The sequence below is a fragment of the Alligator mississippiensis genome, chromosome 8, assembly GCF_030867095.1.
Source record: "Alligator mississippiensis isolate rAllMis1 chromosome 8, rAllMis1, whole genome shotgun sequence".
In the NCBI taxonomy this organism is placed as follows: Eukaryota; Metazoa; Chordata; order Crocodylia; family Alligatoridae; genus Alligator; species Alligator mississippiensis.
In genome coordinates, this window is record NC_081831.1 from 15,570,894 (window position 1) to 15,594,452 (window position 23,559).

At 45.1% G+C, this 23,559-nt stretch overlaps 1 protein-coding gene and 1 long non-coding RNA gene across 6 annotated transcripts in view; both read right to left on the reverse strand.

Moving 5' to 3' along the window:
• The window catches only part of LOC109284817 (uncharacterized), a 72,156-nt gene extending 60,496 nt beyond the window's left edge, over window positions 1-11,660 (reverse strand). Inside the window, exons 1-2 of the long non-coding RNA XR_002092392.2 lie at window positions 11,091-11,660; window positions 9,741-9,837 (exon numbers count right to left, since the gene is read on the reverse strand). This is a non-coding gene — a long non-coding RNA (uncharacterized LOC109284817). The remainder of the gene's footprint in view (window positions 1-9,740; window positions 9,838-11,090) is intronic.
• TNRC6C (trinucleotide repeat containing adaptor 6C) overlaps window positions 1-23,559 on the reverse strand; it is a 619,746-nt gene that overhangs the window by 456,533 nt on the left and 139,654 nt on the right. The gene's annotated exons all lie outside the window — the stretch shown is intronic.

The following is a 23,559-nucleotide window of genomic DNA, read 5'->3' on the forward strand; positions in this document are numbered from 1 at the left end:
TTGCTCCCTGCCCTCAGGAGCTGCCTGCCACTGGGGTGGGCCCTGGCGGTGGAGCCTGGACCAGGACAATGTCCCCCTGTCCTGGCAGCAGCAAACTCCTGGCCCTGGCTGTGTGATCATGGAGCTGGGGCCAGGAGCTTCCTGTATGGAGAAAGTTCCCTGCCCAGCCTGGACTGGCTGGGACCTGCCTCAGACAGGAACAGTTCCTGACCAGCCGTGCAGACTTCCATGTGCAGCTTGGGGGTGGCCAGGAACTGTCCTGGTGTGGGGCAGGACCTAGACCCACAGTGCTTTGCAAGCCCCTTCCTCCAATTGGGTGATCAAGGCACGGGGCTTGGAAAGAGCTGCGGAGGAGGGTCAGGTCACAGCCCCCTGCCTTGATCTGCCAGTAAGGTAGCTAGCAGTGAGCCCCTGCCTGGCAGATTGGAGCGGGGGGCTGGGACCTGACCCTCCTCCACAGCTCTTTCCAAACCTGCTGCCCCCAGTCGGGGAGCTGGGGCCAGAGCTCCCTGCGGCTAGGGCAGGGGGACTTTATCCCAGCCCAGGAGCCCTCCCTGACAGCAGGAAGCTCCCAGGGGAAGGGACAGCATTGAGAGGGTCCAGAGGAGGGCCACTCACATGATCGGGGGCAGCAAGGCAGGCCCTACGAGGAGAGACTACAGGACCTGAACCTGTTCAGCCTCCACAAGAGAAGGCTGAGAGGGGATCTGGTGGCCATCTACAAACTTGCCAAGGGGGACCAGCAGGCAATGGGAGAGTCCCTGTTACCCCGAGCACTACAGGGAGTAACAAGGAATAACGGCCATAAGTTGATAGAGAGTAGGTTCAGGCTAGCTATCAGGAGGTGCTAGTTCACAGTCAGGGCGGCTAGGAGCTGGAACCAACTTCCAAGGGTGCTCGCTCCTACCGTGGGGGTCTTCAAAAGGAGGCTAGATAATCACCTAGCTGGGGTCATTTGACCCCAGCATCCTTTCCTGCCCATGGCAGGGGGTCAGACTTGATCATCTGCTCAGGTCCCTTCCAACCCTACCAACTATGAAACCATGGAACAATCTCTGCATCTTGGCCAGGAGACAGGGAAGCCTAGAGTCCCCCCTGGCTGCTTCAGGGGAGCAGAGCAGGTGGGAGCAAATCCTCTCCCAAACACCCACTCATATAGACACTTGCCCAGGGTGAGTTGATGCCACAGTAAATTACTGTGGTGTAAACCCATCCAGCCACATTTGCACATGTAGATGCACCCAGTATGTTTTCACAGGGAGTTATGATAAATGTAGCTTAGCTACAGGAAAAAAGTATAATAAGATACATTTTTAAATAGAGGTCTTGATCTTACCCTTCCACAAAATAGAGTTATATTACAAGTGAAGAAGCTAGCTACTGAAGGCACCAGAGCACTATGGATTAGAAACCAGACTTGAGCAAGCAGTGATAGACTACTTATGGCTCACTTTTGGCAGGCAGTTGCTAATCCCAGACAAGGGCAATGTAACCATCAAGTAAACCCCTGCTACTGGTGCAGTCCTGCAAAAAGCATTTGATTGTCAAATCAGAGTACAGATGATTTTAAAAAACACTTTACAGCAGAGTGCCTATATCGTTTAAAGTGATGTGGGCAGTCTGTGTGCAGGTCTCTGTGGTGCAGTGAATTCAAAATGATATACCAAAACACAAATGATCAAACATGAAAAGCCTGTAATATGCTTCTATCCTTGCCTTTGAAAAACAGACCTAAGTGCCTCCCCGGACTAAAGGTTGATGGGCTGTCATAAGTTCAATCATGGGATAGTTACAATTGTACCTGTATTGAGCACTCAGAGACTTTGTGTGTTTGTGAGGGGGGCAAGCTGGAGGAGGGAGGGGTTGTCTTTGCTGTTTTCAGCATTTTGGTATGTGTGCTCTCCCTCCCCCTATACTTTGATATGGATCTCTTCAACCCGGTGTGATTGCCCTTTGATACACAGTTGTATTCCAGGGTCCGCAGATCCAAATCTGTCTGTTTCATAGGGGAAATTTCCCATTAGGGCTTGTGTTCCTCTCCATCTTTCAGGATGAATCATTGCTGTTTTAAGTATACAGCAAAGATTTATGTAGTAATAGATGTGGGGAATAGCTCTGGCTCCGGGGTCTCTGAACAATAATACATAATTCAGAAATTAATACAGGGTAGAAATACAATGGGATTTGAAATGAGTATTATTGGCCAAACCAAAGAAAAACTCCACAGGCTTGTCATGTGTAGATGCTTCTGTTATACACGCACCCAATTACAACTTTAGCTGTTACAAAAGAAACTGACTTAAACCATTAAATCTTTATTATTTTTTTCCTGTGGTGGGAGGGGGAGTGGGAGTATGGATTCCTTAAAGATAGAGAGTTTAAATTAAGCTTTAAAACTGTGACTGAGCAAGATTTAATACTGACAATTAGCCTGCACAAACAGTTAATCGTCCTGCAGGCATAATTTATATATTCTCTGTGCAACAGGGAGAGAATGTCAGCGCATTGCACTGCAAATTAGTGCAATAAAAGAATCTCATAACCTCTAACAGCCCGGCTGTCTGACAAAGAGAGATCATTCTTTCACTTCCAGGCCTGTTGCCTAGCCACAGTGAAATCATCCTGAGCTGCCAGGCTCAGACACTATACTTCATTTCCCAACTGTGGCCTGTTACATTCCTACAGTGCTTTTTAGCCAGTCTAGCTTGGGTTGTGAGCTTTGCCAGAGCTCATAAATTAATAGGGGTGGACCTGGTTGGAACTTGGGGAGGAGATAAATGAAAAATAAAGGTTCTTTCTGCAGGAAGTACTAGTAGTGATTTAGCTCCCAATTCATCAAAGCACATAAGCACAGGCTTAGCTTTAAGAATCAACTTTAACGAGACGGGCTTAAACATATGTTCAAAAGTTGAATTCATGCTTAAGCTACTGTCTTGAATCAGGGCCTAAAGAGGTGTCATTCTGAGCCACTACTGGTTTTACAAGATACATGGTGGTCTACTTGGCTTCTGTGGTGCTCTCAGGTAGGGCTGCTCCCTGTTCACTCTTCCTGAGACTGCTGCAGAAGCAGAGTAGATGCATTCACAAGTGCTCTGGGGGTGCATCATTTCAGATAAGATGGAAGACTAAGGGCAGGATCACTTGCCAGTAATAAAAAGGTTTTCTAGCATTTTTTTAAGAGTACTATTAAATTATAAGATGGGCAATTATGTTCTGCATGCATAAATTCCCAGTTTTATTAGGATAAAGGTGGTCACTGCAAAACTGGATTCCATGGGCTGGAACAGTTGCCAAAGGTCTGTAGATGGCTGGTTACATGGTATTCACTATCTGGCCAGGTACAGACATTACACTTTTACTGGTATTAGTGATCGGAGTCTGTATAATTACCCGTATAATATACCCATAACAGAACAAAAGTTCAGCACACACAGACTGGTCTAAAAATGGCAGCAGCCAGTTTAACAGTGGCCCCCCCACCTCCACCAAAGGGCGAATGTTTGTTCTGTTCGCTACCGACCTAAACTATGCCGCTTACAGAAAACCACGTAACTTCGATCGATTCTGTCTCGGGGTTTTTGAATGGCTGGACCTAGTCTCTTTGTTTCCAGATCATAAATAACCATTCTGAGACAGCTACAAAAGCATTAAATAACTTCCTAGTGTTCATTTTTCATATATGCAGATGTTACCATTGCTACAAGAGTATTATGTTGATCACAGAGAGGAAGTGAAGCCAGATCATAATGAAGAGAAGAGGTTTCCATAAGCCAGTCTTCTAAGATGTGGTCCATAATGTGACAGTTTGAGAACCTCTTGGATAGAAGTTTCTTCATCATTTTGTCTTAAAGTGCTGTGTACTGGGTCGCATTAGTGCATACACATTTAAATGTATGCTGCGTTCAAGCCCAGCAGTGCATATATCTTAGTGATAAGCTTATTATACAGAGTTTGTAAAATATTTGGAGATCTTTGTACTAAAAGATGCTGTATAAAAGTAGAGGATCATAATAAAGGGTACAGGAACTTCCATTTCCCTCACCTTACAATACCTCACAGGGAACACAAATTGATAGTATTTTTTCAGCAGAAGTCCTTTTTCCTTGCCAGATTGTTTTGCCTTTCTGAACGAAGGGAGTCTGTGAAAAGCCACTGTGTATAAGAGAATTTATCTTAAGATGAGGAAGCTTTTAGACCCTCTCAGTATGAGTTAGTAACTGGAGGGAGAAGCTGAGAAGTTAACAAAAAGGACATCTCAATCAAATGCACAGTTTATACAGTATCCTGTGCAGGATTGAATTTGAGTTCATTTTGAGAGTGGGGGAGAAAGGAAAGGGGGGATTAAACTTTTGAGTGCAGAGAATAAAAGAAAATTATATTGGGACTTCCATTGCTTAGGACACTGTGAGAAACTGTCATACATACTTGAAACAGGTTAACAAGGCAGTTCACTATCATCTGCTTTTACTACTAAAGTAGCACTCTCTTGAAGGAAGTGATTAAAGAAAAGAATTTGGTACCAAGTCTCAGGGATTATCTCCAGCAGTAGAACTGACAGATTTTGAGCAAATAACTTAACCTTTTTGTGCTTCATTGCCTCCATCAGTAAGATGGAGAAAGTGGGCCAGCTGGGGCAAACTGGTACATCCCCCTTCTAAGCAGATTTACAGCAGCTGAATATTTGGCCCGTTTTCTAACCTTTCTCCCAGAAAGTCTCCTAAGGAGACTTACATGGAAGCCTTTTGATGTCCTCACAAGAAAGTTGTCATGTAAGTGCAAAGATTGCATATTACAGTGTTAATCTCAACTCGAGTCATACCCTATGCTGAAAATATAAGAATCTACCTGAACTACACTTGCTGGGGATCCATGACTAATAAAAAATGTATCTAGTTAAAGACTAATGTTACCAGCGGCCTCTAAATAAGATTTGGTAAAGAGAACTTTTAAAAAAGACAAAATTATAATGGAGGCAATTTATTGGCCCAAAATAATTGCCTTGCATCAGGATGAGTTAAAACTGAGAAGAAACAAGAACTCTAGTTACCTAAAGATTTATGGTACATGACATGCTCTTCTTTCCACTACAACAAATTTACATAAAATGCTTATATTACTGTAGTTTCATCGGACCTGAAAATACAATATGATTCCAGTAACATTTCTCTGGAGAGAGACAGTGGGCTGAAATGCCCCCCCACCCCTACATACACGCACACCAACACACCCAAGCGTTAGTTCAGCTACGTGTCTTTATTAACAAACATGCCAGAATGCATTTCTAATATTGCACAATTTAAATGGAACTTGGGTGGAAAAAAAAATCTCATGCAGGGTGGCTCTCATCTTCAGCCAATCCATCTTACTATTTTCTAATGTCAAGCTGTTGTTTTAAAGATGCAATAAAGCACTCTGTTGAAATGCTGGCATCACTAAGTTCAATCCATGCCATTTATTTTTCCTGTTTAGCTTTTTTAGTAAGAACATGCTGATATCAACTTTAAAAAGTTGATTTTAAAAATCAACTTTTAAAATCCTTTAAAAAGAATTTTTGTTTTCATAGGCTCAAACTCTTGACCTTGCAGTACATGAAAAATACAATACATTCTGCTGGAATATATTACATGGCTTTATAGGGACAACTCAGTACTATTCCCAGCTTACCCTCTGGCATTTGGCAAGTCACTTAACAATATTTCTGATATCAGAGTCTTCCCTATGGATAAAGCAGAAGAAAAAAAAAAATCATAAAACAGAGCATGCTGGCCCTTTGTGACAGGTATCTTCCAGTGTTATCCTATTCCTGCTTTTGCCCATGATGAAACATGGTAAGAAAGGAAATGATTAGTGGCTCTAACACATGGCGGGGGGCGGGGATGGTGGCAAAGTGTGTGGTCACTCCTGCTTTGCTTAACTATGGGGCACATGCACAGTGAGCTCTTTTTGTTCTCCAACTCATCAGTGCAGTTGCTGTGCAAGCTTGTATTGATGCGACTCCAGAACTAAAGGGGTTGTATACAATGAGAAAGGCTGCTTGGTGACCTTCTCCTTGCACTTATATACCCATGGCTTCTGGGTTTGTTGCCTTTACAGTTATGGCATCTTGTGCAAGTCCAAGCAAAGCAGATATTGTGTCAGAGGAAATAGTCACAGGGTATCAGAAAGGAGGGGTTCTGTGTCCAGCAGGTCAGAAAGGTCTCCGAAAATCATAAGGGAGTCACTATCACTTAGAAAAAGAAATGTTTGGTGCTCAAAGGCTGACAGATACAGCTTGGTGGACCCACCAGAATTGGTGAACCCCAGTTTGAGAACCACTTAAATAGATACTAGTACAGCAATCAGAAACATTAGCAATCAGAAACATTAAAAAACAAAACAAAACACATATATGCTAAATATTGCTAACAACACAAAACATCCCTTTACCAGTTACTGATCAAGACTTTCCATCCTTTGCCATATTATGATCATAACTCTTCATTATTTTTGTTTGACAGATGGGGAAACCGAGGCTAGCAGGTGCACTGATTTGTCCTAGGACAGCAGGAGAGTTGAAAAGAGAAACCACGTGTCCAGATGCCCCATTTAGAGGCCTATCCACTGAACAACACTATATCTTGGACTGTTGTACAGCTACACACACTTCTCTGGATAAAGCAAGGCCAGGCCTTTCCTCACAACGAATTTGATCGGACATTAGAGATGAAAAACTCGAGAACTCTTAGTTCAGAGAGCATACCTTTTATTAGACCATCTAAGAAACTGAAGAAAAAAAAAATGTTTGTGATGTCTTAGTTGGGCTAATAAAAGGTATCATTTCTGAACCAAGCGTTTTAGAGTTTTGCATTTCTTTTCGTCTCAGACCAACATGGCTACCAAATACAACCCATCAGACATTAGAGGTACCAGAAGTCTCAGGAAGACTCTTGCTGTAATCCCTATGCTGATTTTGCAGGTCCCTGAGTTTTGGGGGAGGGAGGCATACAGACTTTAGCTGTTCTTACAAACAGAATGGTCACATCGAAAATGGAAATCTCTCGGAGGAGAGATTTTTCAGGGGAAATTTTGAAAATATTTACTTTCATCTCATTTCAGAATAACACCAAATTTTGACATGTCTAAATTTTCACTGAGGTGGAAATTCTGAGTTTTGACTACGTCTAATAATGGTTGAACCTAACATTTCATCTGAGAAAACATTAAAAAATAACCTTGATAGTTTCCTCAGCTTAACTTAGCTTTATTTTTCATTATGGAAAACAAACTTTATCTATAGAAGTTTTGAAATAGTTGGCTTACTTTTCTTAGTGAAGACTAAGGCTGCAGCATGATGTTGTCAGAAGTACTTGATTATCGCCTGCCGACATGAGAATTGAAGGCCTGGCAAGGAACAACTTGTAACAGGATGGATGCAGCATTGCTAATTAAAGTCAAGGAGTACAGACGGGATGTGTAAAGTGGCTTGTGCAGAGGAAGTCTTCTTCACACCTAATGGCTGTGCACTGCAAATTTGTTCTTCTAACAAAATTATCCCTTAATCATGCATTTGGTTTAAAAAGGTATCACATTAGTCATCCCAAAAATAGAAGCTGGTGAATGGTCTTTATCCATTTAACTGGTATGGTAATCATTTTATTACAATGGGCACATGCAAGTTCGTGGCAAATACACACACTAGATTGTTCAAAAAGCATCATTCTCATAAAGGTTAAACAATTGCACCTAGTATTGGTTTAAATAGCTTCACTATAGAGAAAATAATTTCTGCAAAAAGGGTTTCTTCTTACCTTAAAAAAGCCTCTCTCCCTCTCTGTTTACAGTAATTCCCTACTCGTTTAAAAGCAAAATCTTTTTTCTTACAAGCATTGTTTTGCTGTCCATTGTATCTGTTAGTCTATTTATTATTGCTTGTTATTTATTGGGCATACAAAGGAAGTAGATGCAACTCTTTAGGCTATGAGCTGAGAAGGCGAGGGGGAGGATTTTGAGGAACAGATAAACCTGGGAAGAAGGCTTGAGCCGACCTTCATGTTCTCTTATTAATTTCTTTATTAGTGAAGTAAAATCCTGGGAAAGGTTTGTTTTGACACTACCTAGTATTTCTACTGTGTTTTAGAAAAGACTGAAGAAGGACCTGTTCAGAAGAATATAGATATTTGGGGATAACTGGGGGGGGGGGATGGGAACATTCACAGATTCCTATCATGGAATTTATAAGATGGTATGAAGGGGAAGTCAGTCACATTTTAGGCTCTCTAAAGGTGCCCCTTTAAGGAGTTAGTGCTAATGAGCCAGCAAATTATTGTGATAAGAATCAAAGCCAGCCTTCTGGTTCTTCAGACTCCAAGAACCAATCTGGGGCTGCCCAAGTGGAAAATGATGTGGTTTGTTGAGGTCAGTATTTCAGGTCACTATTTGTGAGGGCTGCATGTGAGTGCAAAGAATTCCCACAAATATATTACAGCTGAAGTCATTCATAACAAGTGGATGTGACCTCTGAGCAGGCTGTGTACTGGCTGAAATTACAAGGAAATAGGCTTTGGCATTATATGCAAGGCTTGCATGGTATTATTAGTGTGAACTCTTCTCATTGAGGAGCTAATATGTGAAACTTCAAGATGGAGTAATCATTTTCCATCTTGTAAGAACATGTCTTCATGGCCAGGTACAGACATTAGACTTATACCAGTCTAAGTGCTTAGAAATTGATCTTAACCTGTAACCATACAGAAGTTTGGCATACTGTACATAGACTGGACTAAACATGGCAGAACTTGGTCTAAGATACTGCCCTTGAATCTAATCGATTTAGGTTAGACTGGTGAATCGAACTTCTGTACCAGATCCCCTATCAATTCAAGTTAGGTCACTGTCCACCGGCATCTCAGGCTCCTTTGCACCCACCCATCCCTCTCACAAGGTGGTATGCTAGCACTTGACCCAGGCTCAGCTGCTCCAGCCAAGAGCCCAGAGGGCCCTGCCCTGAGCTCTCCTAAATCTGAGTCAGCAAGGTCCCTCACCCCAGTGCTGCCCGCTGCCTCTGGCCATCTGTCAGCCGCAAGCAGGCAGCTGGAGGGGAAGGTGGGGAATGGGACAGGGAGAAAGGGAAAGCATCTATGTCCCATGCACGAGCCCCGGGACCTGGGCATCCAACTCCTATGGCTATGCCCCCGCACCCCATTATGAAGCACCCGACAATGTACGCACAAACCTGTCACCGAGTCCAGGAGAACCCCCATGCCTCGGCACAGCCCCATGGTGCCCAGCCTTGGCTGCTGAACACTCAGCCAGAGACACCCATGCTCCTGCACTCAGGCACAGCCCCACAGACCCAGCCCTGGCTCCCAAATACCACATCTCAGTTGCCAGAGCCAGGAATCCTTCCACCTGGACCCCAGCATGGGCCTTTCCCATCCCCCACAAGGAGTCAGTGTAGGCAGTTTGACTCTGGTGGGCTGGGGTGGCAGGGGGCAGCACATCAGGACTGTGTCTGCAAGGTGTAAATGTGTCACTCTATATGGCTGTGGACCCCGCCTTCCTGGGATGTGCCAGACCTGTGCCATTGAGCTACATTCAGGAACACCATGGTCTTCTCCCTCTGATGGTGTTCTCTCGCCTGCCATGTTTTGATGGTAACGTAAATCTAATGGGAGCTGGAGATATGAGATCAGCAACAATTCTGAGATCTTCCTCCAGATCTTCCTATGAGGTTCCACCAAACCTTAACGCCGCAATCTTACCACAGGAGATGGTGCTGGTATAAACTCCTGGCTCTTGGGGCCACTTTGCTGTCCTCAGCCTCATTTGAGTGCTTTAGGCCACAGAGGAGTTCTTGCCCTGAAACAAGCATGGTCTTAACAAAGTCCCTGGTGCCCAGGTTTAATGTCAGTTCCCTATGAATAGTTCGACCACTGACGCTTACATCAGTTCCCTTCAGTCAATATAAATGATCAGCTCAATTCCCAGTTAGGGATTCAAGGAACTCCCTAATAGAGCTGTGTGAAGCTTCGGGTAGTGAATCAATTCGACGGAGATTCGGCCCAATTTGGTGGCCGAATCTCCAAATCTGAATCAAATCAGGGGACCAATTAAAAGATCCAAAAAATTCAAAGCTCTGCAAATTGATTTAGAAAAGGTTTGGAGATCTTCATCTACAAAGCAGGGTGGGGCTGGAGGAGGGGGCAAGGGACCATGGGAGGACCCCTGCCAGGCCCCATCCCCTGCCTGCTCCCCCAGCCTCCCCCCCATGGCTGCCCTGCCCAGCCCCAGCTCCTGTTCCTTTAAAGAAAACCCCCCACTCACTGGGTACTGCCCAGCAGGGGGGCAATCCCTGCTGCCCCCCACTGCATGGGGGGCTCTGTCACAAGCCCCCTAACCCCCGTCTGCTTCCCCAGCCCACCCCCTCCCCAGCTCCAGCCCTTTAAGAAACCCCCCACAAAAAACCCCAGACTCACCGGCTCCTGCAGCAGACTCGGGGCTTCGTGGGGCTAATGCAGAGCCCCCTACTCAGCGTGGGGTAGTGGGGGGCAGTGCAGATGACCCCCTGTGGCAGGCAGGAACCGGTGATTCCGGGGCTTTGGGGTTTTTTTTTTTTTCCTTAAAGGGCTGGAGCTGGGATGGGCATGGAGAGGCATGGAGAGGCTGGAAGAGTGGGTGGGGGTTGGGGGCTCCTGCAGAGCCCCCTTCATGGTGTGGGGCAGTGGCCCCCCTGCACAGCAGCAGCCAGTGAGTGGGGGCTTTTTTTTCTAAAGTGCCGGGAGCTGGGGTGAGCGGGGCAGCCATTGCTGGGGCTGGGAGAGCGAGCAGGGGATGGGCCTGTGCAAGTCAAAGATTCAGCAGCAGCCAAATCTCTGAATCAAATTTGGCCAAATTGATGCAGGACAGGGATTTCTATCACCAAATTGAATCACTGTCCCCCGAACTAGCCGAATCCAAATCCGAAGTGAATACTAGCTGCTTTGCACAGGCCTACTCCTTAACAAAACAGTCCTCAGCTCTCTGGTGCCTTCAGGGTTAAACTGGGAGCTTCCAAACAGACAGTGAAGGGAAAGAAAAAGAAAACCTCCCCCTCTCACTGTCTCTGGACTCACCCATTCCATGTCAGGCTGTTTTCCCCTCTGCTCACAGTTTTGGTCAAGTCCTGTGCATCCCAGCTCAAACTTCCCAGGCTGTCTGTGGGGCTCAAGTCTCCTAGTCAGATGGCTTTTCAGCATGAAATGGTGGCTCTCCGTCCATCCTTCATTTGCAGGCTTCTCTGCTCCTGCCCGCCGATGTCTGGCTGGGTGGGTACTTCACTCTGCCTGCTGGCATCCTCCCTCTGCTGCCCTTCTCCAGGGCCAGAAATAACAGTGCTGGAGCTCCTCCCTCCAATCAGAAGGGAGAGCCAGCTTTGAAAATGCTGCAGCTCTAGCATGTGATGGCTTGTCATTCCCTGGACTGTTGAGGTGAGTGAAAGCTCCTCTACCACTCCCTGTACATCATGCTGGGTCCCCTGGGATCCTTCACCAGCTCCTTCACACATGGAGGCAACCCTGTGACCTTAGTGTCTTGGCCATTGCCTGCAGGTACCCAGGCCATGGGCACCTGGGTTGCTGCAAGGCTTTTTGTACTAGGGTGGAGGGCGGGGAAGGCAATGAGCATCCAGTCTTGGGGAAGCAGGGTTGGGGTTGTGGTTGCCTGTGCCTAGCAGCCAATCAGGGGTGACCTGGGTGCTTGGCAGTCTCCTGGGCTAGGGACAGAAGTTATTCATGAGTCAGTTTAAGTGATCAGAAACTGGTTTAAACCTGTAACAGAACAGAAGCTCAGTGCACAAAAACCAGTTCCAAAATGGCTGAAACTGGTTTAAGATAAACCTGGTTGAATGTAGCATCAGACTTAACTGATTTGGGTCATACTAGTCTATGAAAACTTCTCTCCCAGACCCATTCCTGGTTTAAGTTAAATCAGAGTCCCTCAGTTTCCCAGCATGCTTTCCAGCCCTGGGCTGGGCTGTGTTACCTGCTCCAGAGAGCTGGGCTGGCCCTGCCCCTCTGCTCCTTAGCTGGAGTAGTGAGGGCAGGCTGACAAGGGGGTATGGTAGCAAGCCTGGCTGGGGATGCAGCCCAGTCTGCCGGGGGCGGGGGCTGCCCACCCAGGCAAACCCCAGCTGGGATCTGGGGCCAGGGAGAGGGGTTAAACACCCCTTCCCCCGCTCAAACTTACTGCTGGCTGTGGCTGTGGACTGCAAATACCAGAGGCACCTAGAACCAGGAAGAGGAAGTGAAGAGCAACCCTGCAGAGTCTTGCTGCTGTGATTGTGTTCTGCAAATCCCAGAGACCTCGGCGGTAGCAGGAAGAGGAAGTGAACACATAGCCCATAATGGCTATGTGCCAGACAGCCATACTCCAGCACCCTCCAGCTTCTGGCCTGAGCCACTGCAGGCATTTAGCTGCATTTCCTAAATCAAAGGCAAATGTCTGTTCACTTTTGTTTCAATTTAAGCCTTAAAACTTAGACTAACCTGCAAAGTCTGAAACAATTCAGCCTCCGGCTTTTTGACTGTCTGTACTTATCCCTGCAACCCAGAGAGCCTGTAGGGTCTGCTGGGAAGCATGCAACCTGCTGTGCCTTGGCCAGTACAGGAAGCCTGCATGCCCCCCCACCAAAAGGTGAATGTGTGTTCTATTTGCTACTGATCTAATCTAGGCTGCTTATAAAAAAGCACATAACAGACTGATTCTGCCTCAGGCTTTTTGAACTTCTGTACCTATCCCTTATAGGCTAGTAAATAGGTCTAATATCAGCGCCATCTCCCTTAGTGAACAAGTACTGGAAATGGGAGCTTTTTCTTAAATACCTGCTCCCAAGTAGAAGCAGTGAAAGTGACTTTTCCTTGCAACCCCTGATCTAATTTGCTTTTCAGTGGGTGCGTCTAAACATGCATTAATGAACTTTTCTTAATGCACATTAAATTTGTATCTCTGGGTGCATTTACATGAGACTCTAGAAGTGCAGTACACTAATTCTAATGAACATTAATGCGTCACAGAGAAAGTTGTGCTAAAGCACTAATGCGCAGGTGGATTAGTATACTGCGCATTTATCACATAAAAACTGTGTGCTGGCACTACTGTGCAGTAGCACCGATTACAGCACATTAAGTTACTACCTGTTATTACAGGTACTGAACTTAATGCTCCGTAATTACAGTACAGTAATGCACATGTAGATATGCCCTCTAATGTGAAGTACTAAATAAATGTGCATTAGACTGCCCTAATGTGCAGTACCGAAAGCGTATGTTTTTTATGTGACACAGTGTGTAGTAACCAATTTTACTGAGCATTAGCATAATTGCATTTTTTTAATGTGATGTGTTAATGTGCTGTAAAATAGGCTACTGCGCATTAAATTACATGCGTAAATGTGCCCACTGTAATTACTGTGTCTTTGAATCCTTGCTTTTTAAATCTCTCTGTCCCAGGAAATATCTGTGCTTTGTTCCTTTCCCTTAGATTTGTTTTCTTGCATTTTCCCGAGCTGACTGTTCTGCCCGTTTCCCAATCGCCTCAGGTCCCATTGTGTTTTCTCCAACCTCATCAGATTTTATGGCACTTTTGAATTTAGTGTTATCTTCACACAGGTTGGTTGGCAGGAATGAGAAGATGGTTAGTTCTAGGGTCACCAAACGAATGGCAAAGGAAGGGAAAGAGTTTGTTTAATCTCTGTTGAAAGATTTATGACTTCAAAAGTGGAGAACCTTCAAGACCTTCAAGAGTGGAGAAATGAGAAAGCATACAGCTAAAAAAAATGCAGGAGGAATTCTCAGAATCCTGTTATCAGGCCCCCACCATAACCCTGAGATCTGCCTCAAGGAAAAGAAGATTAAATAAAAACACAAAAGGAAGAGGAGGAAAAGAAAAGAAATAAATCTTAAACAAAATCACCCTTTCCCAAAGAGTTCCACCGAAGGTTCATATTAGTTCACATAGCAAGAGAGGAAAATTTAAAGTAGAAACTGAGTTTCAATTAATTACCTGTTAACTGAAAATGAAAGACCTCCTGCTCCCAGTACCTAACCTAGTTAATTATAGGGGTGTGGAGCAAGCGGGAGTGGATGTGCATATGTACAATAGGAGCCACCGATACGCTGTTTATTCCAACAATAATCCTGGCTGGAACTTCTCACTGGACCTATTTCAGATGCACATAACAGCACAGGGAAGAGCTTCAGATAACAAAGAGAGACCTCCTCCCCTCTTGTAATTACCAAATTAACACATTCTAATGGGTGAAGTACTCCAGCAGCAGACTATGATTAATGCACAAGTCCAATTAGCTGCAGAATCTTTCCCTCTAATTTTAGCCCACTTAACTAGCATGAGACAATCTGTAATGTCTCTGGGGTGAGCCTCCCTTCCAGGCAAGCTCCCTCCTCCACCATTTAATGAAATCTTTGACGCTTCATGTGAGAGGCAACTCAGCTCTGCCACTCTGCTGGAAGCCTCATTCTAATACACCTGCGGCTGTACAACAACATAGAAAGAGAATACCTAAACCCTGTTAAGGGCAAAAGAGGCAAACTGATCCAAAATCAGCTTTTGATAACAACTTAACTCTTATAATCCGAGGCAAAGAAAGGCATACATCATGCAGAAGACCGACGTATAAGCTTCTTACCTAGCCCAACTACTTTAAAACATAAGACCAAATAACAGTCCTTTGCAAATTGCTATATACTTACTCCCAGGAAAAGTTTCACTGACATCAGCAGAAATACTAGTGGCTGCATCTACACGTGCCCCCCGTGATGCAGATATTACTGCTTTAGGAAGTACTAAATGACAGCGCAGTAACAGCCATTACTGCATCGTCCTGATCGTGCATGGTTATTTTTAGCATCTAGATTGCTGTAACGATGCTCTAGAATGAGGTAGCTCATCACTACAACAACGTAGCATCAGCATCATGGCTTGTACCCGCCAATGCTACATCACTATAGCGACTAGGTACGTTGTCGTAGCATGTTGCTATGGCAAAGAAACATCTCATGTAGGTGCACCAGTAAGTACAGGTTTCCCTCGATTTATATGGGTTCTATTTATTCAAATTCGCTCTTATGCGATGACCCTTTATATAACCAAAATTCATTATATGCGAGGTAAATTTGCTTTTATGCGATCAGCATAGCTGCACTGCCCCTCCCCCAAGCAGGTAAGTCTGTGAGGGGAGGGGACAGGGCCATGAGTGGAAGGGAAGGGTAAGGGAAAAGGGGTGAGGTAAGGGGAAAGGGCCGTCGGGCCAGGGCCCCATTCACCTCAGCCCCTGCTGCAGTGGCCTGTGGAGCGGCCAAAGCCAGCTGTCTGCAGCCACTGGACTGCACCATGCCCCAAACTCCCCAGGGCTCCGTGTCCCAAACCCCCTCGTGCAGCACAGCCCAGTGGCTGCAAGCAGGAGGCATCCACCATTCCCGGGGCTGCAGCAGGGGTGGGTGGCAGCTTGCAGCAGGATGAGAGCAGGCTGGGGCCAGTGGCTGCTGCAGACTGGGGCTGGCAGCAGCACTGGGCTCTTCCCAGAGCTCAGGGTGGGCTGCAGCGATGGGAGAGGGGCTGCTGCCACCTCAAAATTCACCATAGCCCCCCTCCCAGCACCACTGCCAGGAAGAGCCCCAGCCTGCAGCAGCTGCCGGCCCACCCCTGCTCTCATCTCGCTGCAGGCTGCCACCTACCCCTGCTGCAGCCCCGGAAGTGGCGGATGCTGCCAGCTTGTAGTCTTGGGGCTGCACTGTGGTTGGGGGTTCAGGGCACAGTGCCCTGGGGGAAGTGGAGCCCCGGGGGGTTCAGGACACAGTGCAGCCCAGTGGCTGCAGGCAGCTGGCATTGGTCACTCTCAGGGCCACTGCAGCAAGGGCTGCAGTGAGTGAGGAGAAGTGGAGCAGTGGGGTTAATGGGGCTGCTGCTTGCCCTGAGTGCTGGGAAGAGCCAAGTGCTACCTGTGCTGCAGCCCCGGGAGTGGCAGAGGCTGCCTGCTTGCAGCTGCTGGGCTGCCTTGCACACCTCTCCCTGCCCCTTCCTTAGCCCCAGTCTCACTCCCACCCTCCCTCCCTCCCTCACCACGATGGGAACACATCCCTATCTGTTCCAATGTGAACTAGGTTTGCTTTATGCAAATTTGATTTATGCACCATTCTCCAGGAATGCATCTACCGCATAAAATCGAGGGAAACCTGTACCTACTTAGTAATAGGTTATCCATCTGACCCATAAGATTTTAACTTAAGTTTGTTCACATTTCTATTATTATTATTATAGTTCCTTTGCTATAACAGCCATTAAAACAATAATTTCTAACAATCCTCTATAGCCTTGCTCAATTTATTTCATATCAAGTGAAGATAAGGACAAATTATTTACTAATATTTGTTGAACCTATAGCTCTTTTCTTTTTTTGCGATTCAGGCATAAGATGATCTCACAGTGACATCACTACTTGGGGAACTCTAGTGATGTAGTCAGAAGAGAAGATACCTGAGGAAAAAGCTCAAAAAAAGATCGTATTTGAGCAGATGCAGTTATAGTAAGCCCAGCACCTCAGGTATAAATGCCCCAGAACCTTGTACCTATACTGGAAGTTCATAGCTCAAGCCCATCTCTAACAGAAAGTTTTTCTCTAGTGTAGAAGCTATAAGGAGGTTGAACACTGACATGCTGCCAGAAGACCTCACCTCTTCCCAAATGGACCATATTTCACCCCTGCAGCAATTACTCAAACAGTCTATGACTTCATTGTAAGGGTACTCAGTCTGTGCACATAGTTTTACTTGGGATGTCACTGGCTGTCCTATGTAGTAGGGGACAAATTTTGTTCAAAACAGCTCAACTTCCAGCGTGCTCCCAGTGGGCTGAGCAATTTTGTAAAACTGGCCACTTGTTCTGCTGCTTTCCAGAGAGCACCTTAATATCCTAAAAATGAGATAAACTATCAGTAAATCAGAGAGCTAAGGGAGTCATATTCCTTTCAGTTTACATATTTCTTTCAATCCACACTAGTTTTTTTTGTTGGTTTTTTTTTGGGGGGGGGGGGGAGGGGGGGTTGAGATAGCCTGTCCCTTCCCAAATGGAAAAGCACTGTCCTGCAAATACTAAGTCAACAGGAATCCTTTGTACCCTTCAACAGAAGAGGCATTGGAGACAACATGTGTTAAAAATTTAGGAAACTGTGATAATATTTTTCATTTTCAAGCTCAAAGCTATGCCATCTCACTCTTACTGGGCATAAAAAAGAGGGAGAAAAGCTTGCAACAAGTCTGATGATAAAATTCCTTAACAAGCAGATAATAAAAAAAAAAATGTCTACTTCAGAAAAAAACAAACAAACCTGGGAACAACCAGGGTTCAACAGAGTGAACATGTGTACTTGTTCTCTTCTGAGAGAAGCAACACCTTAGTCCTCCATCATTGCAGGATGCTTTGTTCACAACTGCCCCTCTTGCCCAGGAGACAGTGTGTTGCTCACTGGACTCTGATGCTCCAGCAGAGCAGGGAACAGAACATGCCTCTTTCACAATCCTCACGTTGTATTACAGGAGGATACAGGCAATCTGGGTCAGCCAATCAGAGCCACCCTGTGTACTACTGCTCTTCTGTCTCTGGACAGACTGTGGGAATGTGCAGAGCATACTGAGATGTGTACACAGGGGCCCCATGGCTGCGCAACATTGGCACTACAAATGCTCTGCTCTTCAAAGGCTTGGTATTTGAAACATCTGTTTAGGTTTTCTAGATCAGTTTTTCTACCAGGAGAACAAACCTGGGAGAATTGTACCAGATTATTTGAATGTGTGTACACAGCCTTAGTGGATGGGGGGCAGGCAGAAAAATTACAGTCACTGCTGAGGAGGACTGGCCACATTACTAGCACCTACAAGCTGCTGTTGTCCCTGGTGCCAAGTTGCTCTGTTCCACTGCTGTAGATCTGGATGTCTCAGGACATTCTCCTCCTATCTACAGGCACAAGTTCCATTTATAGACCTTTTAAACACTTCATGTGGACGGATGAGTAACTGTGCTGCAAACTGTCATTTTAAAAGCATGATGGCTGACCACCTTGAAAGGTAATTTGAATTAGTTAACACACTAGAAACTTTTTTCAACCTCTAAACCTTTAATGCTATGAAAATCTCTTCCCAAGAGCTTAAAATAACCATGAATTTCACTGTTGTTAGGACAAAATTCCAAACCAATCTAAAGTATGATATACCCTGCTCACATACATCCAGGAGGGAATACCATAGAGTAATGTTTCGATACATGATGGATTGTGTAGCTCTGAAAGGCACCCAGATACCAACCACATGATCATTGCCTACTTTGATTTTAAGCTAAATGGTTCTGACAAAGGATGTATTACCTGGTAAGACAGACCTTTGGTAGCCTGTAAGAAAAGGAACTGTGATTCCCAGTGCAGTTTCTAGGGGGCATTGTATTTGAAGTGCCAGCAGAGCAGCCAAGGATAGAATGAACATTGATACTCATCTAATTATCCCATGGTCCCCTGAGCTCATCACTCTAAAAAAGCTTGACACAGGTGCAGTTTGTCCAAGCTGAAACTGTTGGAAAAATAAGAATTTCAGTTTTCAGGACTATTGATTTAGTAACTCTCAACAAGCATCATGTACTTGGTGGTGTGTGGGAAGGGAAAGAGACTCCAGTAGCAGTTTTCTCTCACATAGCTGTGTGATTTGATGAATTAATTTAATATAAATTAAAGAAACCCAGCAGAAAAAAATATATGCAGTAGAGATTAATTATAACACCACACACTATATTGACCACATATTTTTTCTAAAAGTAGCTCTGACATTATTCAGACAGCTATATTTTAGGACTGATCCAAATGTTATTGTATGCAAAGGGACTTCAGTGGGCTTTGCATTAGGCAGAATGGCTGTGTGTAGATGAAACGACTGGCGGTCATAAGTGTTTCTCCAAAGAAAGCTTTGTAGCTGTGTCACTTAGCACTGTTATAGTGGACACCTGTGGCGGTGAGGAGCCCACACAGGCTCATGAAAGGGATGAGGGAGACCCCGTGGGCCCCAAGCTGCACAAGCAGTCCCCTCCCCGGGGAAACTTAACTCTAGGAGCGGATCTGGAGCTGTGGCCACGGCTGCGCAAGCCAACATTACACTGGCTGTTTAATCAGCTGTTCCCAGGGCGGGGAACAGCTGAGCCAATCGTAGCAGCAGGGACAGACGCCATGGGAAGATTTAAAAGCCCCACAGGAACCTGGCTGGGGGAGAGAGAAGGAGGAACATGCTGGCGGGGAACACACCTAGCCTGGTGAAGCTCTGGTGGCCATTGTATCCGGCTCAAGGCCGGCATTAGACTGGGAGGGAGGAACCAGTCCATTCTCTCCCAACCCCCCCAGTATCTAATCTACAGGAGATTCATTGGAGGCCTTCCTCCCAGAGGTGAGAAGGAGGACGCCAGAACAAAACAAAGGAAAATAGAGGAGACCGAAGCCTAACTCGGCCGCAGTCCAGGCTGAGATTCCAGCTGCCATAACAGCTGGGCTAGCCTGTAGGAATTGCTGCCAGTGCTGGTTCCCTGGGAAGATCGGGGGTTTACCGGGCTCAGCTGGAGAACGCAGGCTGCACCAATCGGTTGGCGAATGGATGGGGTGTAGGGGAGGCAGAGCCCTGTGGAACATCTCATCAAAACTACGAGTACTACTGTCCCCGGGGTCCCCCCAGGAAAAGGATATCCACTGAACCCCTCCTTTCATTCGATAACACCAAGACGTGGCAGGGAAGTTGAGGGTAGGGGCCCCATACCGGACGGACGGTATGGCATCTGATGTACCCCCACCTTAGGTGCTTCCACAACACCCTTGCTAATTTTACCCAAGATAAAAATATAAAGTTACAATGGTATTTTCAATACCTTCCATATTCTATACAGGGGCAGATTGGGGGGAGGAGGAGAGGGAAGGGGCTGGCAGAGGTGCTGTCACATCCTCCTTCAATTCCTCCTCCATTCCTGTCATCCGGAGGAGCTGAGGGCCCAATCCTACTGGAGCTGAGCTGCTTGGTCCTTCTACCCAAGCCAGGCAGCCAGCCAGCGGTGCCTGGCATATCCTGCTACCCCCACAGATAAAGGGCCCAATCCTGAGTGTATTCCTCGCCCCTTTCCAAAATCCTTGATTCACTGTTGTGCTGATTCATAGGGCATGGACATGCAAACAATTTACCACAAGAGAAAGGGGATAGGGCTTTCCCAAGCATCAGCTGGTCTGTGGTAACTGTTCCGATGTGCACTCTTGTACTGTTTAATAAGTGGAAACTAAAACATGGAGCAGCTGATATACAGTAGCGCCCCAACCACTTTTACCTCTCAGTAAATTGTTTTTATGACCATATTCTCATAGGCACTGGAAAATTCTGAGATAACTGTATCAATCTATCAAGGGCAAAGCTAGGAGGATTTTAAAAGAGTAATGGCTTTAGAAGTCTCATATTTTTTCTAGCTCTAATGCTCATTTTGGTTAGTTATTTTAGGGGCATTTTCCCCAAATAGTCCTCTAATAAAAATACTTTACAACTATAGTCTCTATTCAATTGGTAAAAAAAATTCTAGTGACTTCTAGTGGCCTTCAGAACAGATCTATATATACCTTTTCATCTGTGGATCTCAAAGAACTTAAAGAAATAGTTCCTAACTATTATTAGCTCCATTTTACAGATAGGGAAACCAAGGTGAAGAGCAACAATGTACTTTGCCCAAGGCCGCACAGTGAATCAATGCAAGAGCCATGAAAATGAGGAACAGATGCAAGCAATGACTATGACGCCGTGTCCTATCCACTGTTTTACCATACCATTTACACAAACGGATGCCTTACAACTGATACTTTTTTCTTTTTTACACGACCCCAGATTTTCACCAGAAAAATTCACTTAGTGACATAAGGTGTATCATCCTTCAGATTTGGGCCATTGAGAGCACTGCCCTTCTTTAACTGTCATTTGTTTTTATAAAATGGGAAGAAATCTAGCCAGGCTTTCTTTCTGTGTAGAAGATGCTGTGTACAAAATATTAATGCTGCTTATCCCTAAATTGATATTTCTTTGAAGACTTCTAATAAAGCCCGATTCCTCCAGAGCCTTAACCATGACAAACGTCAATAAATGTTATGAGTCCCTGAGGCTGAATTTTAAAGGAGCATTAAAGATTAAAGAATGCACAGGTCAATTACTGAAACAAGTAAATGACTTTAGGAGTAATTACATATAATTTTGTCTTGTTTATTTTGCATTAGTTATAAGTGTCCATAATCCTGTGTCCCCAGGGGTCACTTATGGTTTGGGTTGAAAGATTCCTTCATCTCTCTTTCAGTTTGGAATGTCATTACAAAGACCAAGGAATGACTCTAAAAATGGACCTTTGCATATCTGCCCTCTGTGTGCTCATATTGGCTTTGTTTGACTTGTTACTGCTATCAGCATAGTGCAGCCTGCCTTGCTGCAGAAGGGCAGGCTGCATCTATTCTGGTGCATGAATCTTGGGCTAAAATTGCCACGGTGAGTTTGGTAAAATGTGCTCTTATTCCTTTCTGAAGCACTGGTACCTCTCAGTTTGTAAAACTGGCATGGAGACTATACCTAAAGTAATGAGGCAGATCCTCTACCAGCCCAGTCAGCTTCAACTCCTCAAGTATTTGAGGCTAATTTCAGGAACGCACCTGAACTGAGAAAAAATTACAAGGAGCAATACCAGGAAGGGAAGGGACTAGGCTGAAGGGTGAAAAATCAGGGCTACTAACAAGGGATTAGTGGAAGGGTTTCATCAGTCAAGAGAACAGGAGAGAAGATCAAGTCAATGCATTCTCTGAGTCCCAGAAAATGTCTACCCTGAATGATGGCCAAATGTCCATCTCCAACCCTCTAAACCAAACACAATATCTGGTGCACTTAGTAACCCCTCTGTCCTCTTCAAGAGTCACTGTTTTTCACACAGGTGACTTTTAGTTCCTCAGCTCTGCTGGAGTTTCTAATTACTAAGTGCACAGTTAGTAATGAGTTCCCCAACCCTGCTAGAGTCTTTCACATAGGTGACCGTTAGTTCCCTGGCCCTGCTAGAGTTTGCTCTTCCAAACTTAGCTACTATTCCTGTGTATACGGGTACAAAACAAAGGACAAACTCCTGATTTCATTGCCTTTCTGTGCTGTACTACGCAGCTCTAACCTGTACTTCTGAATAACAGGAGATCTCTCACTTTGCCCTCTTTCTATTCTGCACTACATTATGGCTGCTGAAAGAGCTCAGACCCTTTTCAGAAAAGCACTAAAGCATTACAGGACTTCGCCCCTTTTGCTTTGGAGTGCCCCTTCTACAATGTGTGCAAGAGCATGCACATGCACACACACCCCATGCCTACACTTAATTTTCAGCTTTGTTCTGATCTATTTACCACCACGATTGTAAAGACTGGTGTATACACTACTTGACAAGCAATACATATTTGCTTCCTGGCTATGCTACAAACAGAGCCGGACACAAGCATGGGCGAACTGGGTGGCTGCCCAGGGCCTGGACAGAAAGGGGGCCCAAAAATGGTAATTTTTCCCCTTTGTCTAATTATTATTATCATCATCTCTGGTGAAGGGGGGCCCAATACTAAAAGTTCACCTGGGGCAGCCAGGAGTCCAGGTATGGTAATGGCTAGAAATCACAGTTGTGTTTGTTCATACATGTTCATTAGCATGTATTAAATATGACTAATACACAACAGCCCCAGAGCTACGCAAAAGAATATATCACTAAAATACAGCGAAGTGGGAAGGGGGGAAGATTTTGTCAGAAAGGAACAAACAGGAGATGAAGAGTGCTTGTGCAGGACTTTCACCTACTTCTCATCTCTTTTGTGTTCTCAGATTGCTCTAGATTAGCAGACTATTTACATACTCCTTATTGAAGTACATTTGATGTTCAGGGCAGACTCAGCATCTCTTATGTGGCTGGTCTGGCTCTAATGTTATTTTAGTGTGCCTGTTTATAAGGCTAATAAAAATAAAGTTTCACCAAATGTATTCATTATGCAGGATTTTGGACCTCTCTGCAGCCAGCAGGAGTAGCAAGCACAGTAATGGACATGTCATAATCTTTCTGTGCCAGTTAATATATGTCCAGCGTTACACTGATGTTTTACTGCACTCCACACATTCAGCAGAAGCCCATTTCTTTTAAGTGATTTTGATAAGCTGATTGATGCAGTCCCTGTTTTTCTCATACGTGTGTGTTTGTAAGAACCCGTCTGCCTGATGCCATGGGCTTCTATCTAATAAAGGACCCATAATGTACTTATTTTTCTCAACCATGACTTTCTTCCACTTTCCCCTGCAATTTACTACTTTATAGAAATTTAATCTGCTGCTGAAATGCACTGTATTATTAATGGAGAGTCGGTGCACAGCCATACTATAATTAAACTACACACCAAAAAAAAAAAAAAATCCAACCACCACTACCATCCCAGGCAGCTTTCAAGCAGCAAGGATTTGACTGAAAACCACAGAAACCAAG